The sequence below is a fragment of the Pseudonaja textilis genome, chromosome 2, assembly GCF_049901715.1.
Source record: "Pseudonaja textilis isolate UNSWEBS1 chromosome 2, rPseTex1.2, whole genome shotgun sequence".
In the NCBI taxonomy this organism is placed as follows: Eukaryota; Metazoa; Chordata; class Lepidosauria; order Squamata; family Elapidae; genus Pseudonaja; species Pseudonaja textilis.
The window spans coordinates 44,202,276-44,215,750 of record NC_141991.1 but is presented as its reverse complement, the minus strand read 5'-3'; the positions used below and the strand labels follow the sequence as shown (position 1 = coordinate 44,215,750).

The 13,475-nt window shown below is 39.9% G+C and overlaps 1 long non-coding RNA gene across 1 annotated transcript in view; it reads right to left on the bottom strand.

Annotated features, from left to right (window-relative positions):
* Positions 1–7,532: 7,532 nt before the first annotated feature.
* Positions 7,533–13,475, bottom strand: part of LOC148126836 (uncharacterized) — a 32,476-nt gene continuing 26,533 nt past the window's right edge. Inside the window, exon 5 of the long non-coding RNA XR_015741620.1 lies at positions 7,533–9,067. This is a non-coding gene — a long non-coding RNA (uncharacterized LOC148126836). The remainder of the gene's footprint in view (positions 9,068–13,475) is intronic.

Here is a 13,475-nt window from a genome sequence, read left to right as displayed (position 1 = left end):
GCTTGGAGGCAGTGCTGACCAGTTTGCCACTTAAAAAACTAGCACCTAAACGTTAATCACCAGCAAAAGTAAAACCCTGAGCTAAGATACTATTTGATATGTTAATAATTACCACTCTTTTAAGTTTGTTCCAGCTTTGATATTTTCAACAGTATTGACAGAGTTTCTATTGAAAAATAGCCCTTAAAATCTGAGGAACTAAATCTTTGAATATGACTGAGACAGTAAGAAAAACCAAACACCTGGCAATCGTGAAACACAGCCAACCAACTTTAATCTGAGTAGAATTATTTTCTACTTTAATAATAAACATACAACCAAACAAAGGATAAAGGTTCAGATACGGATATCACAAGCCTATATCCACTTCTGACACTCTTTAATATCCTTTCGATTACAGAGAAAATGAAACTGCTTCAATCTGTGTTACCAGGTTAACTGGATTGTGGGTTAATCAGGGGAAAAGCAGTTGCATCAATGAAAGCACTTATGTTCAAGCCCAAGGAAATTGGACTCTTGACTGGAAAACACCCAGACTTTGGTATAAAGATGTATTGTTATATTCATGTTTAAGTTAAAATAAATTTTAAAGATTCTGAAGTGCACCATCCAACAAGTACATTTACTCACATTTTTCTTTATGCTGTGTCACGTGTTAAACAGCAGAATGACAAATAAAGCTATCCATTATAATTGAATAACCTCTAGGTTACACTGATTCTTCAGTAAATGTCAACCAGTTTTTCCCTACACGTTGCTATGATGTTTAACTTTTAGGAGCATGGAAGTTTCATGAATAAATCAGCTGGGAAAACCAATTTTCTTTCTCTATGAATGCTTAAAGTGTTACTAGGAACAAGAGAATACTTTAAACAAAAAAAATCTTTTGGTTTTGGTTACCTGCAGGTTCAACTTGGAAGATGCCCAGTCCTTTTAGCATGTTTCCTGCAGAGTGTACAATTGCTACAATCCAATGTGTTTGGGGAAATAATAACACTTGATTAATAGTGTTCAGTGTGGTAGAAGGAAAAATAATTAGAAAATGTTTTGTAAGCACCTCAAGAATATAATCCTTTGGCAGAAAATATCAAACAGCCTGTCAGCATCAGCAATATCACAAGCTGACTCATGTGTTGATGAGATAAAGGAAAAGAAAATCACACCCATGCTGGGCCTTGGTTGCCAGAATTAAATTATTGTTGCAATATTGTTAATAAATGCAATTTTTCAGAGCCGAATTGCTTTGAACCAATCAGAAGAGCAGAAGATTTAATAATGGGTTCCTTTCCAGGTCCTTTCTTAATAAATAATGCTGATACTTCCAATTAAATTTTGGCTAGCACCCTCAAGGATTCCTGCCTAAAACCCAAAAGCCACTGCTGGTGATGAATGTTGATCAACAGGAAGGAATCTGTGAGACTTGTAATGTTGCTGAAGTAGAGTTTCTACCAGCTCCAGGCAAAATGATCCATAATTGAAAGTTATTGGGTTTTGTAGTCCAGTGGATTAGCAAGAGGTTTTTCAGTCTAATTAACTCAGGTTTCTGGAAATTATAGTCTAATAGATTTGGAAAATGACGGAGCAGTGCCTATTTCCTATGCTTACAACCATTTTTATTGAGCAATGGATGTATCTAATGCAAACAACTCTTGAATGCAACACGTATTAAAATTCTTCCTTCTCTTCCATGCATGATGTCTTAACACATTACTTGCATTTGAGAGTGTTGCTGGTATTAAAAGGTGACCAACAAATTAGGTATATTAGCAATGGTTACTTATAATTGGCATTCCATAAAGATTGGGTTAGTTTGGATCAATTTTACTGATGAGTTTTTACTTAAAAAGAAAAAAAAACTCTTTCTCTTGAAGAATAGAATATCTAGAAAGTTCTTCATATGCCCCAGGAGAGAGTCAGTAAAGATTCAATGGAACTATGAATAAATATGTGTCCTAGCATACCTTGGAGCGTAAAGATATTAGTAAGGATTCCTACTGAACTGCCATTTGTCAGAAATGGTGTAGGGTCTCCCGCTTGGGCAGTGGGGGTTGGACTAGATGACCTACAAGGTCCCTTCCAACTCTGATTATCTGTTATCTGTTATCTATTACTCCATATTTGATTCTTTGAGGAGTTGTTTATCTGTTGGTCCAGCCAGGGACAGGAATCTATGTAAGGTATGCATGGGTGACTGACAACAGCTTGTGAGACTGTAACTATTTCCATAAAATCAGATGCTATAAGAAAGAGAACAGTACTTTGCCATAACATTCTGGAGTCTCAGGGCTTAAACAGAAAGCTTCATTATCTCAGTTAAACCTCTACATCAGATGATATTTTTCCATGGTCCTGGTCCTGACTCCCACAAGATTATTTTAATGGGTTATTTTAATCTCCTTCCAAAGACATCAGCCTTCATGGATAGGATGTCTGTCTACACTTGCTCCTTCAGGCAAGAATATTGTCATTTTGTTTTCCTTCTGGGAGTAAAGTTGTTGTAAGTGGGCATATTAGTCAGTCAAGGGAATAGGCTGATGGCATCCAGGCTGTCAAAGCATTCTCTTATAGGTGTCTTTCCTTTAGTCAACAACTGTGATTGCAAACCAAAAGTCTAACTCTATTGAAAATAAAATGAGTAGGAGAGTGAAGAAATAGTTACTGTGCACTTGGGATCTTGAGTAGATCTAGTCCACTGCTCCTGATAAAGAATCTTTTCCTGGAATCAGAGGAACTCTTGGCTGAGGGCACATAAGGAGAGATCTTGCTCTCTCTGGGAGCTGGTTTTGTCCTACTTGCATGCTTGATTCATTTGTAACATGAACTGTTAAGTAGGATCCACAGAGCATCTGCTTTATGATATCAGGAAGAGGGTTACCATGGGTAACCGATCCTTTAAGTAGCTCATCGTTCCTCTGGCAGCTCAGTATGACAAGAGTCTCTGAGGAGAGAAAACAGGTGGAGTGTTGCACTTTGAAAAGATTCTGGTTCCACCTTTAGGGACATCAAGAATTCCATTCATGTTCTGTGGCCATCAAAACCCTTTGGGGAGAATGGACCAATAATGCAGAATAAAACTTTATATGACACTTCTCACTGTTTTATGAGGCTGAAGGGTCAGTGTAAAAATGGGCTAGACTTTAGAAAAAGCCTGTCACTCTTCAGTCCTCTTGAAGTCGATCTGGAATAGGGTTATCATATCTGCACAGTAAACATCCAGATGACTATTAGAAGAAACCAAAAGATAAACATTTCTCTTTCTCTTTGCTGCCATCTTATGTAAATCCAGACTTTTCAACCTAGATGTGGTAATCATGTCATGAAAGGTTTTTCATAACTAATATGGGTTTTATTGATTTCAGCTGCAATGAAAAGTGCAGTAAGCCAATCTGCTGATCTTTGAAACAATGGAATTTAATTCAGTTTAGTTTTTTAATGACTTCAGTCCGCACCTCTTGAATTTTGAGCTACAAAATCTTTGCTAGATTGGCAGCTGTTGCATTAGAAAGCATGCATTCACACCTTGGTTCTTTTGTAAGACAGCTTAGGCCAACATATATATGGGTGATAACAGAATGTGGTTCCATGGGGAATACATAAAATAGCTGAACTTGCTTATATTGGTGAACACCTTTCTCTGGCGCTAATTCTTCATGTTCCTCCAGGCCTGGCTTGGTAAGGGGGAAGAGCAGACCTGACATCTCTGCTGCCCACCCCCCAGGAACAGAAAGCAAGCAGAAACAGCTCTCTCTGGGGCAAAAGAGCAGCGATCGGAAGGCACAGGCAACAGAAAGCAGCGCTTTTCAAAGGCAGCAGTTTCTGCCTTCTCTTGCCTGTGCCTTCCTCGATCTCAGCTCTTTTGCCCCAGCAAAGAGCTGCTCGATTTTTCCTGTGCTTTCCCCAGGCAGCGATGGCTTGGGCCACGGGGTGGGGCAGCAGAGCAGAACACTGAGAGGGACGAGGAAACTGACGCCAATGCCCCATTCTGGACCTCTGAACTGGATAGTAAGCATAGACTTGCCCATTCCGCCCCCTCCCACCACCACCAGCCAGTACTTTTTTTTGCTCTGGGCCGTCCCTACAGCCTGTGGCCATTGAGGAAGAGCCCAGGCCAGGAGGGGCAAACTGGAAGGTGTGGGAGTGCCACACAAATGCAAGTAGTGCAGCATTCCTGCACCTTCCTGCCATCTCCATTGCCACTTCAGCCCACCTCTGCTGCCAGCCCCCTCTTGCTGCAATAGCACCATTATCTTGTCCTGCCCAGTGAGGGCTGCGCTGCTTTTTGCAGGTTTGCGCTCAGCTGAAGGGTGGGAGCCAGTGGATGGGCGGGCTTTGGGGTGGTGGTGCTTTGGGGGGACATTTCTCTGAGGCCCACCAAAATTTTCTCACAGCCCACCAGTGGGCCACAGTCCACCGATTGGTGACCACTGCTCTTTCCTTAGAGCAGGGGTCTCCAACCTTGGCAACTTTTAGCCTGGTGGACTTCAACTTCCAGGTGGCTGGGGAATTCTGGGAGATGACATCTGCCAGGCTTAAAGTTGCCAAGGTTGGAGACCCCTGCTCTAAGGAAAATAGACTGCATATTTTAATAAAGTTTTTAAATGGTCATTTTGAATGCTAATGTGATGGTTTCTTCATTTAGGTTATTTTTGTAATTATGGATGGGAAGATAGGAAGTGAGACAGATATTACCTCCAATGCTCACAGCATCAAGCAGATATTTTCCTTCTATACCAGGGGCAGTAATGCAAGAACATTCCTGAAGCCGGTTTCAGCATCTGGACATCCAGTTCAGGTACCAAAAAGTTACAAACTGGGCAACCCTTTGGACAAAAAGGATTATCCTCCATTAACCTCCTGACAGAATTGATCTTTGGAAAATTTAGCATAAGGGCATCTTAATACTAAGAAGAAAGATAGGAAAAATGACTTATAAGATCATATGATCGCTAGCCCTATTTTTCTATTCTACAGACCCCTCAAATATTCCACTGCTGAAATGTTACCTTAAAACCATAGAATCCCGAAAGAACCCGATATTATAACGGAGTGGGAAATCTTTCCTAAAGTTAACAACATGTTTTAGTCTAGTTCTTGGAGACTATTTTTCAAAAATAAATAAATAAATTGTTATTATCCACGTGTCACTGCTGTAAAAGAGCAAAGGAGAAAATGGAGAAGAAATTGGTAGATGGTTTCTATAAAAGGTTAGCAATTATGACCTGAATGATTGAGAATCTCAATTAATTGAGAATTTCCATCGACACTTGTCATTTATTTATTATCAGCAAAAGCCCAGTAAAGACGGATAACTGATTATCTAACCTAACCTTGATTGAATAAGCCAATCTTGTATTCCTTCCTTATACTTTTAACAATCATAACCTTCAACCCATTCAAATAATTGCTATTTGCTGCTATTCCTTCTTACTTATCTTATTATCTCACTTCTCCATAAGCAGCAAAGAGATCCCTAAAAAAATATAGACCAATCACCAGATCCTGAAGTTTCTATTTGAATTTCAATTTGTGAGTTGCATATAAGGCCTTTTGAAAAAGAGGCCACATCTCCTTGATAGAAACATTAATTAAAAGGGGGAAGACTGATTTTTATATTACAGTCTTTCTCCTAATTGTGTATTATCTGTCTAAAATCTCTCACTGGTAACCCTGAGAATCTCTAGTGCTGAATTTGAGAAAAAGTTACTTTGGATGAATTGGGCAGACTGATAGATGGGGACAAGATTGTTTTGTCACTCCATTTTGTTTGGCCATGAGACAACGTGGGGGAGTTGTCAGGAAAAATAGACATTACCTAGTTGAATAATGAAACATCTTCAAGCAAGCAGCTAAGCTCCAAGAAGCCAGACACTTCATAAAATAAATGATGCTGAATGTTGTATAAATCAGTTTAATCTATTCCAGGCCAAGGAAACTACTCAAGCTCATGAAGTTTGGCTTCCAGCTCACCCTTCTTTTGATTTTCCTTGCATATATATCCTATTGTTTGAACCTGTGTACATCCCAATGGATTGCACCCAGAATTCCATTCACAGGATAATTCCATTGGAAAGAAGGTGATTTGATCATTTCTCCTTTTTCCCTTATACCTTCTGAGAAGCTGCTTTGAAGGACTGATGGACTCTTCAGAGCACAATGAAAGATGAAATTGGAATGGGTTATACTGGGAGACTGAACTGGTAAAATCAGATTCCCCCCTTTTCCCCTAGTAGGAGTCTCTGGCAAATGTACTCCTTTCTAAGTCAGTTCCATTAGGAAACAGATCTTTTAATATTTGTATCTTGCCCTACAATTTTATACAAACAGTTTTATACAGCTACAGAAAACCAAATCAAATAAATAGTTATCTCCATTCGAAGGACCGTGTAGGACATGATACAATTAGAAATAGCATAATATAAAGATACTACAAAATAAATATCTGGAAAAAGAACACCAGTCCTAAGACTAACCCTAAAACAAACATACCAAAGGGATCTATCAACCACTCAAGCTCAAGGCCAATTATTCCGGTCAAAAAGTTCATTAAACTCCCTCAGCCCTCACACTACTAAAATAAGATTTGTATAATCTGAAGGGAAAAGCTTTTGGATTGGCTCAGATATAGTATCAAGTACTAGCCATTCCTTGGACTGGCACAAAACAATACTGGCTTATCATGTGCCTAACTACCCTATGACCAATCCAACAACTTTCTGTCTGGAGAGTTCAAGGAACATATTTATACTTCTCCACAACGAAATGGATTGGTCCCTGGAACTGGCCCTACGGTGGTGTCAAACAGCATATTAACTTGGTCCTCAACAAAGACCAAGGAGCTTATAGTGGATTATAGAAGGAACAGATCAGACATCCAGCCCTTGCTTATCAATGGAGCAGGTGGCCAGTTTTAAGTTTCTGGGTGTTATCCTAAAAGAGGACCTGACCTGGGGTGCCCACATTGCAGCCCTGGTCAAAAGGGCCCAGCAGAGATTATACTACCTGAGACTTCTCAGAAAACAACCACTGAATGAAAAACTGCTGGTGACCTTCTACCTCTGCGCCATAGAGAGCATTTTAACATACTGCACCTCTATATGGTTTGCCTATTGCACAGTGGCAGATAGGAAAGCACTCCAGAGGGTTAATGTCATTGCCCAGAAGTTGCTTGGTTGCCCTCTCCCCTCTTTGGAAGAGCTTTATACTCCTGCTTCCTCAAGAAAGTTCAAAACATTCTCAAAGATCCATCTCATCCTGGGAACCCTTTTTTTGAACTATTACCATCTGGCAGACTATACAGAATAATAAAAATAAGGACAAATAGGCTGAAAAACAGCTTTTATTCCAGGGCAGTAGCTCTTTTGAATTCTGCTGTATAGTGCAGTGTTGGTGTGGTGTCGGGCGTTTCCGGTTCAATGTGTGAAGGGTGAAGGATGTGTGTTTGTGTTTATTTTCATGGTCATGGTCATGATGTGCACTGAAGATGCTGTTTGATTTCATTGTACAAGGTGCAATGACAATAAAGTAAACTAAACTAAGCTAAACTAATCTTTATTGCAGGAATCCAAGCTGAAGAATATTGTACAACAGAAAGCACCAGACAAATCTCTTATCACATTGATTGCACATATCCTGCCCTTAAAGGACTTACTTGTTTTCTCTTTCCCATGCATCCCTTTTCTGTAAATCAGTAATAACTAGGCAGATCTCTTTGAAAATACCATGAACCTGAAGAATAATGCTTGCAAGCCAACCTTTGGCATATTTTTATATTGCCTGAAAAAGCAAGTGCAATAGAATTTGCAACTAGTTTTAGTGGAGGACTTTTCTAAACTTTGGCTTCCCACCTCAGAGATTATAAAATCCAGAGAAAAACTTCTAGAGGCACCTTCCCCTCATGATTTGCTTTACAGAAATTATCCTTAAATATTGACAGAGGCAAAGAAGAAATTAAAGAAGAAAAGAGAGACAAGATCAGGTCCTCCAAGCAACTTGAGACACATGCCTGGTTTTGATGAGGGAACTCTAGTAGTGAACAGCCATGGAACTCGAGAGGAACAGCAGAGAGGCCACCACAACAACCCCTAAGAACGTGCCTCATTTTGTGCAATGATAAGGCATGAAGAGAGTTTGTGTCCGAGTTGAGAAGAAACCATATATCGCATCATGTTTTTCTTTTCCTTTCACCATTCCTTTGGGATCAAGAACCATTCCTGCCTGTGTAAGGGAAGTGAGATGGGCAGGAAACAAATTTAATAAATATATAGATAAAAATAAATTTAAAAAAGCATAATGAAATATGAAGCACATTGCAATCTATAAACAACATTCAGGAACCTTTGATACTATCCTGCCTAGATGGATACAATTCTCATTAGTTTCAAGCTATTCTTTCTCCCTCCTGCAACCACTTTCCTGTCTGCTGCAATCTCTTTACCTGAAAAGTTTCAAGTGCAGCTTTTCTAAATTCTCAGCCAATAACAAAACTCTGGCATAGTAAGAGATTCTAGGCAAACTCCATTACTTATAATGAGCATGCCTATTTCAACTTCATGCAGTTTATTTGCCAGTAAAAATGCCTAAGGCTAGCTTCTCATTGAAACAAAGGCTATATAAGGATGTGGTCATCCTTTGCCTGTTTGCTAGAAAGAAAGGCCCATTGAGCTCAGACATTATTATTCTACGGAAATCATCTATAACTAGCCGTCTTCACTTGCTTCCTGTGGAATTTCACCAGGACTTCAGTGTGACTGACATCAGCTGTATTGTGCCAAAGTCCACGCATTACTCCCATAAGTTTTCCAGTAGTGGATAATGACAGAGAACTGTGCATCAGACTATGACCCCTGAGCTCCATTGTTTGGAACCGGGAGGGCAGTGCCAGCAGCAGCATCTCATTTTCTTTTATAGTTCAAAGGAAGGAGTGAGAAGTGATTGGGCAAAGTTTCTATGGAGATTCTCAGTCATCCAGGTCATGGTTGTCCCAAAGGTGCTTTTTCAAGAGGCAATTGGAGCTTCTGGTTTTTCTCTGAAGACATTTCTCTTCTCAATCCAAGAAGCTTCTTCAGCTCTGTAAAGGCAAAGTGTGGAAAGAAAGAACATGACAGAGCTAGAAGAAAGCATCTTCAATCTTTGTCTTGTTTGTTCTGTTCTTTATTTCATCCCTTAGAACTGCTTCCCATGGCACTAGAACAGAGCTGTCAAACTTCCAGTCCATGGGCCGGATATGTCACATGCTGGCAATGCCCATGCTCGGTTTGGCAAAGGGAGAGGAAGTCCTGATATGTCACATGATCCTGCCATGATGATGAGAGTTTGACACCCCTGTTTTAACTTATGATTGTCAGGTTAATAGATTGTACCACAGAAGTTTTAACTGCAACATTTACTCTATGTAAGCTGCAGAAAGGGTTTTTTACAATTAATTGCAGCAGAGTAGCAATATGTTAACTAAATATATACATATTTGTATTCCTATTAATTACTTAATATTTATATTTCTTATTAACACTTTTTTCAAGCTATCCATTTCTTTCTTTAGGGAATCTTAAACATTTCAATATATAGATTGAGCTGGAGTACTTCCTATTTCTGCAAATTGCTCCCACTTAGTGGGTGTAGGAGGGAGAAAAAAAAAAGTGTGTGTGTAAAGTCTAACTTGCTTAAATAGACTGATGGTTGAACAGATGGCTTGTGTGTGATATAGTCCTCTTGCAACGGGACCCAACTTCTTCCATTTGCTGCCCTTCCCCCTTTTCAAAGTATCTGGCCAATCTTATCTCGGTCTGAAAGTTAAGTGAGGCCAGGCCTGATCAGTATTTGGATAGGAAATTGCCAGCATATCCTAGGACTACCACCCGGAAGGCAAACTCTCAAACTGTAACTCTGCCAAGGCAGGTGACCACTAAGTCATCAAGAATTATGCTGAACTTGAAAACTTTGCCTTCAGTCTTGACAAGGCAACCATCTTCTTTCTAAGTTCGCAATACACTTTGCTTAGCTTTCTGGTTCGAAAACTAAATGAGGATTTCATGGTTTCATCAGCTGGTTCTCTTGTCTGTCCTTCCTTTTCTTTTATTGACTCAGAACTTGGAAGCTTGAATGTTATCTTGTGAATTTTGCATCGGACTTAAAAAAGTATTGCAATAACATAGAACCTGGATTCTTAAATTGAGGATACCGCAATTTACTGCAATTAACAGAGCAAACAATTAAGAAAAAAAAATCCATGATTCAGTCAGAACTTTTTTTTTTCTACAGATCCTAATTTTAAGAAATTTTCTGTGTAAACCAACCCACTTGTCTGGATATAATGCCTGGCATGTTCAATGGAAAACATATGCCTAATGCTATTAGTGGTAGCATTAGGTGTTGTCACTGTTATTTTGACCTTTGATGGAATTTTCCTGTCTTCCATTTTGCACACATGAAGATTAGCAGCACCTAAAACCACAAGCACAGCCGCACAGACAATATGCACGTGATAGCCTTGCATTATCTGAAGTTTGGCCCCCATTAAACAAAACCAGGTATCAATTTCTAGTCTGTACTAAATGGAACATCATATCAATCATTTGATCAATCACAATAATTTACGTTCCTCAGACATTTTCCGCTTGGTCTTTCATTCTAATACTTCTTTTAAGAAATTCTTAGATCATACCTAAAGACTGTATGCAACATGGGAAAACCATACAAGAGTTCACATTAATATGATACTCTTCAGCATAATTATTATATATATTGGGGGTGGGGGAGAGATATACAGAAGTAAGGACATTAGTTCCACCTCCCCTACCTCCTTGCATTCTTTCCAGGAATAAGACAGCTGTGTATAGTGGGTAGAGTTTACCATGCTTTCTGGATAATTTGGAAGTAGAGGGTGTTTGTCTCTGGCACCTTTTAGATGTAGCTGAATTACAACTCATCCAGGCCAACAATTCATCTATCTGGGGATCAGAGGTGGTATTCAGCAGGTTCTGACCAGTTCTGGAGAACCGGTAGTGGACACTTTGAGTAGTTCAGAGAACCAGCAAATGCCACCTTTGACTGGAGATTTTACAGTCTCCTTCCCCTGCCACTCCCACCAAGCCACACCCACAGAACTGGTAGTAAAAAAATTTGAATCCCACCACTGCTGGGGATGATAAAAGCTGCCATCCAACAATATGAGCTGACAGGTGGCAGGTCAGTGAAAAATTGGCATCTCTAATGTTTCTGGATGAGGGCTTATGAGATATGGTCAGCTTGAGCAGCACGTGCTAACACCTCTTTTATCAAGTATACTGTGCTGACACCTTATGTGTTGCATAGTCCCCAGTGGAAAACTCAAGTGCTGACATAAAGGAAAGCTCAGGAGATTTGCGTTTTCTATGTAAACAAGTTGGAACTTCAGGCTCTATCAGCATCACTGTTTCATACCAAGAAATCCAGCACTGACCTCAGCATACCAGACTCCTCATGCTTGTCTCTCACACAAATGACTCTTGGAAAAACAACTACTGTAGGAGGCAGGGCGGGGTTTGCGTGCAAAAGCTTATAGTCCTAGCGAACAGAGCTCTAGCATGAAGATATTATCTGAGTGAATTACTATTAAAACAACATTTCCCAGTGTTTTTTGCATGTTGGACTAAAGATTTCATATTGTTTAGCACAGCCCGGAAGGGGAGATTATCTTATTTATTTATTATTCTACCTTTATTAATTTTATAAATAACTCAAGGTATTTGGGGCTGAGAGAGAGAGAGAGATTGGCCCAAATATATATAGGATGTACATTGTGTGTATATTTACTTATTTGTGTGTACGAGTGTGTGTGTGAAAATAGTGCATTACTCTATAGCAGTGCTGTCAAAGTCATGGCCTGCAGGCCGGATGAGTCACACGCTGGCTAAGCCCTCAACTAGTTTAGCAAAGGGGTGGGGGGGGGAATCCAGATATGTCACATGACGCCACTGTGACGACACATATTTGATACCCCTGTTCCATAGGTAGTTAAAACAACTCCAACAACAGATCCCTCATTAATGTTTTTTATGGGCTTTTCTTCTTGAATTCCTTCCCAGAATTTTCTCTGCCAAGACTTCAAGAAAGCTACATTCATATAATATCCTTAATTTGGCTATTGAATTCTAGGCATTCAAAATAACAACAGCAACATCACTTAAATTTATATACTGCTTCATAGTACTTTACAGTCCTCTCTAAGTGGTTTACAGAGTCAGCATATTGCTCCCGACAATCTGGCTCCTCATTTTACCGATCTTGGAAGGATGGAAGGCTGAGTTAATCTTGAGTCACTCAGAATTGAACTTCTGTCAGTGAGCAGAGTCAGCCTGCAATACTGCATTCTAACCACTGCCCCACTCTGGCTCTTTACACCAAAATACACCAGACCATAAGCTTACCAAGCAAACTAGATGCGCGTAAGCAAAAAGACCCAGCAAGGTTAAAACCAAAGCTTTGACTGGTGTCTGATTTAAGCATTCATTATAAATTAAAATTAAAAATAGAATCATCTTTAGAGCACCTGTGCAGCCTCCTTAGCTGCTAATATCCCAGTGCTCCTTGCAAGCCCCTTACCCCATCTCTGCTTTCCACAAAACAAAAATGTTGCAGCAGAAGGCCGTATATACAAGAAGAGCCTCAAAGCACAATGTATTTCCTGGCAAGCCTGTCAAATAGCTCTTTGGTGAGCTGTTTGGTATACAGTTTCAGTCAGGAGATAATAATGCCCTTGCCTGTGCTTTTTCCATCTTCCTGAGTACAGATTTGAACCAGGCAGCCTGCCAACCAGCTGTTTAGTGGGTTCTCAAGAGCACCATTGAAATGGAGAAGTACATGGGAAGACTCATCACCAGTTGTTTGCTTGCTTACTAAATTTATATTGTACACCCTACATATACTGTATTAGACTTATATCCACCCCTCTATTTCAGGAATTTATTGTATGTAACCTTGCACCAACTTTGTCTGCCCACCTGCCCATCAACAACCTAACAAGATAAAGTGGGTGGAGGTGAGAGTGACGATCAAGTCAACTTGATTAAGGGTGGACTAGGGTCTTCCAAATCTAGTTCAATACCTTCACCATCACCCACACTGGTTCTCACTTAGAAGTAAATCTCTTGTATCCTGTCAAGCTGATGGGCACTGAGTTGAGATAAAGAGAAGTAGGAGTGATCTTAATCCACTGAGAAGTTAGATGCACTGAAATGGGGGGTGGATGCATCTTGGTGGGACAGGTGAGATAAGAACAACAGGGAGAATGGCTTTGTATTTGGGGGCTCATTTATATCGATATTCATTTCTATTTCCCTATTTCTACATGGTGCTTTCCCTGCATTTTATTATGATTTAGCTTTATATTCAAACAAGGACAATTTCCTCTGACTGCTTGGACCCCTTGCAAAGTGTAGACTTTTCATCTATGTACCTCTCCTATTTCAGTCCATAGAACTGGAACTGAAAGATAACTG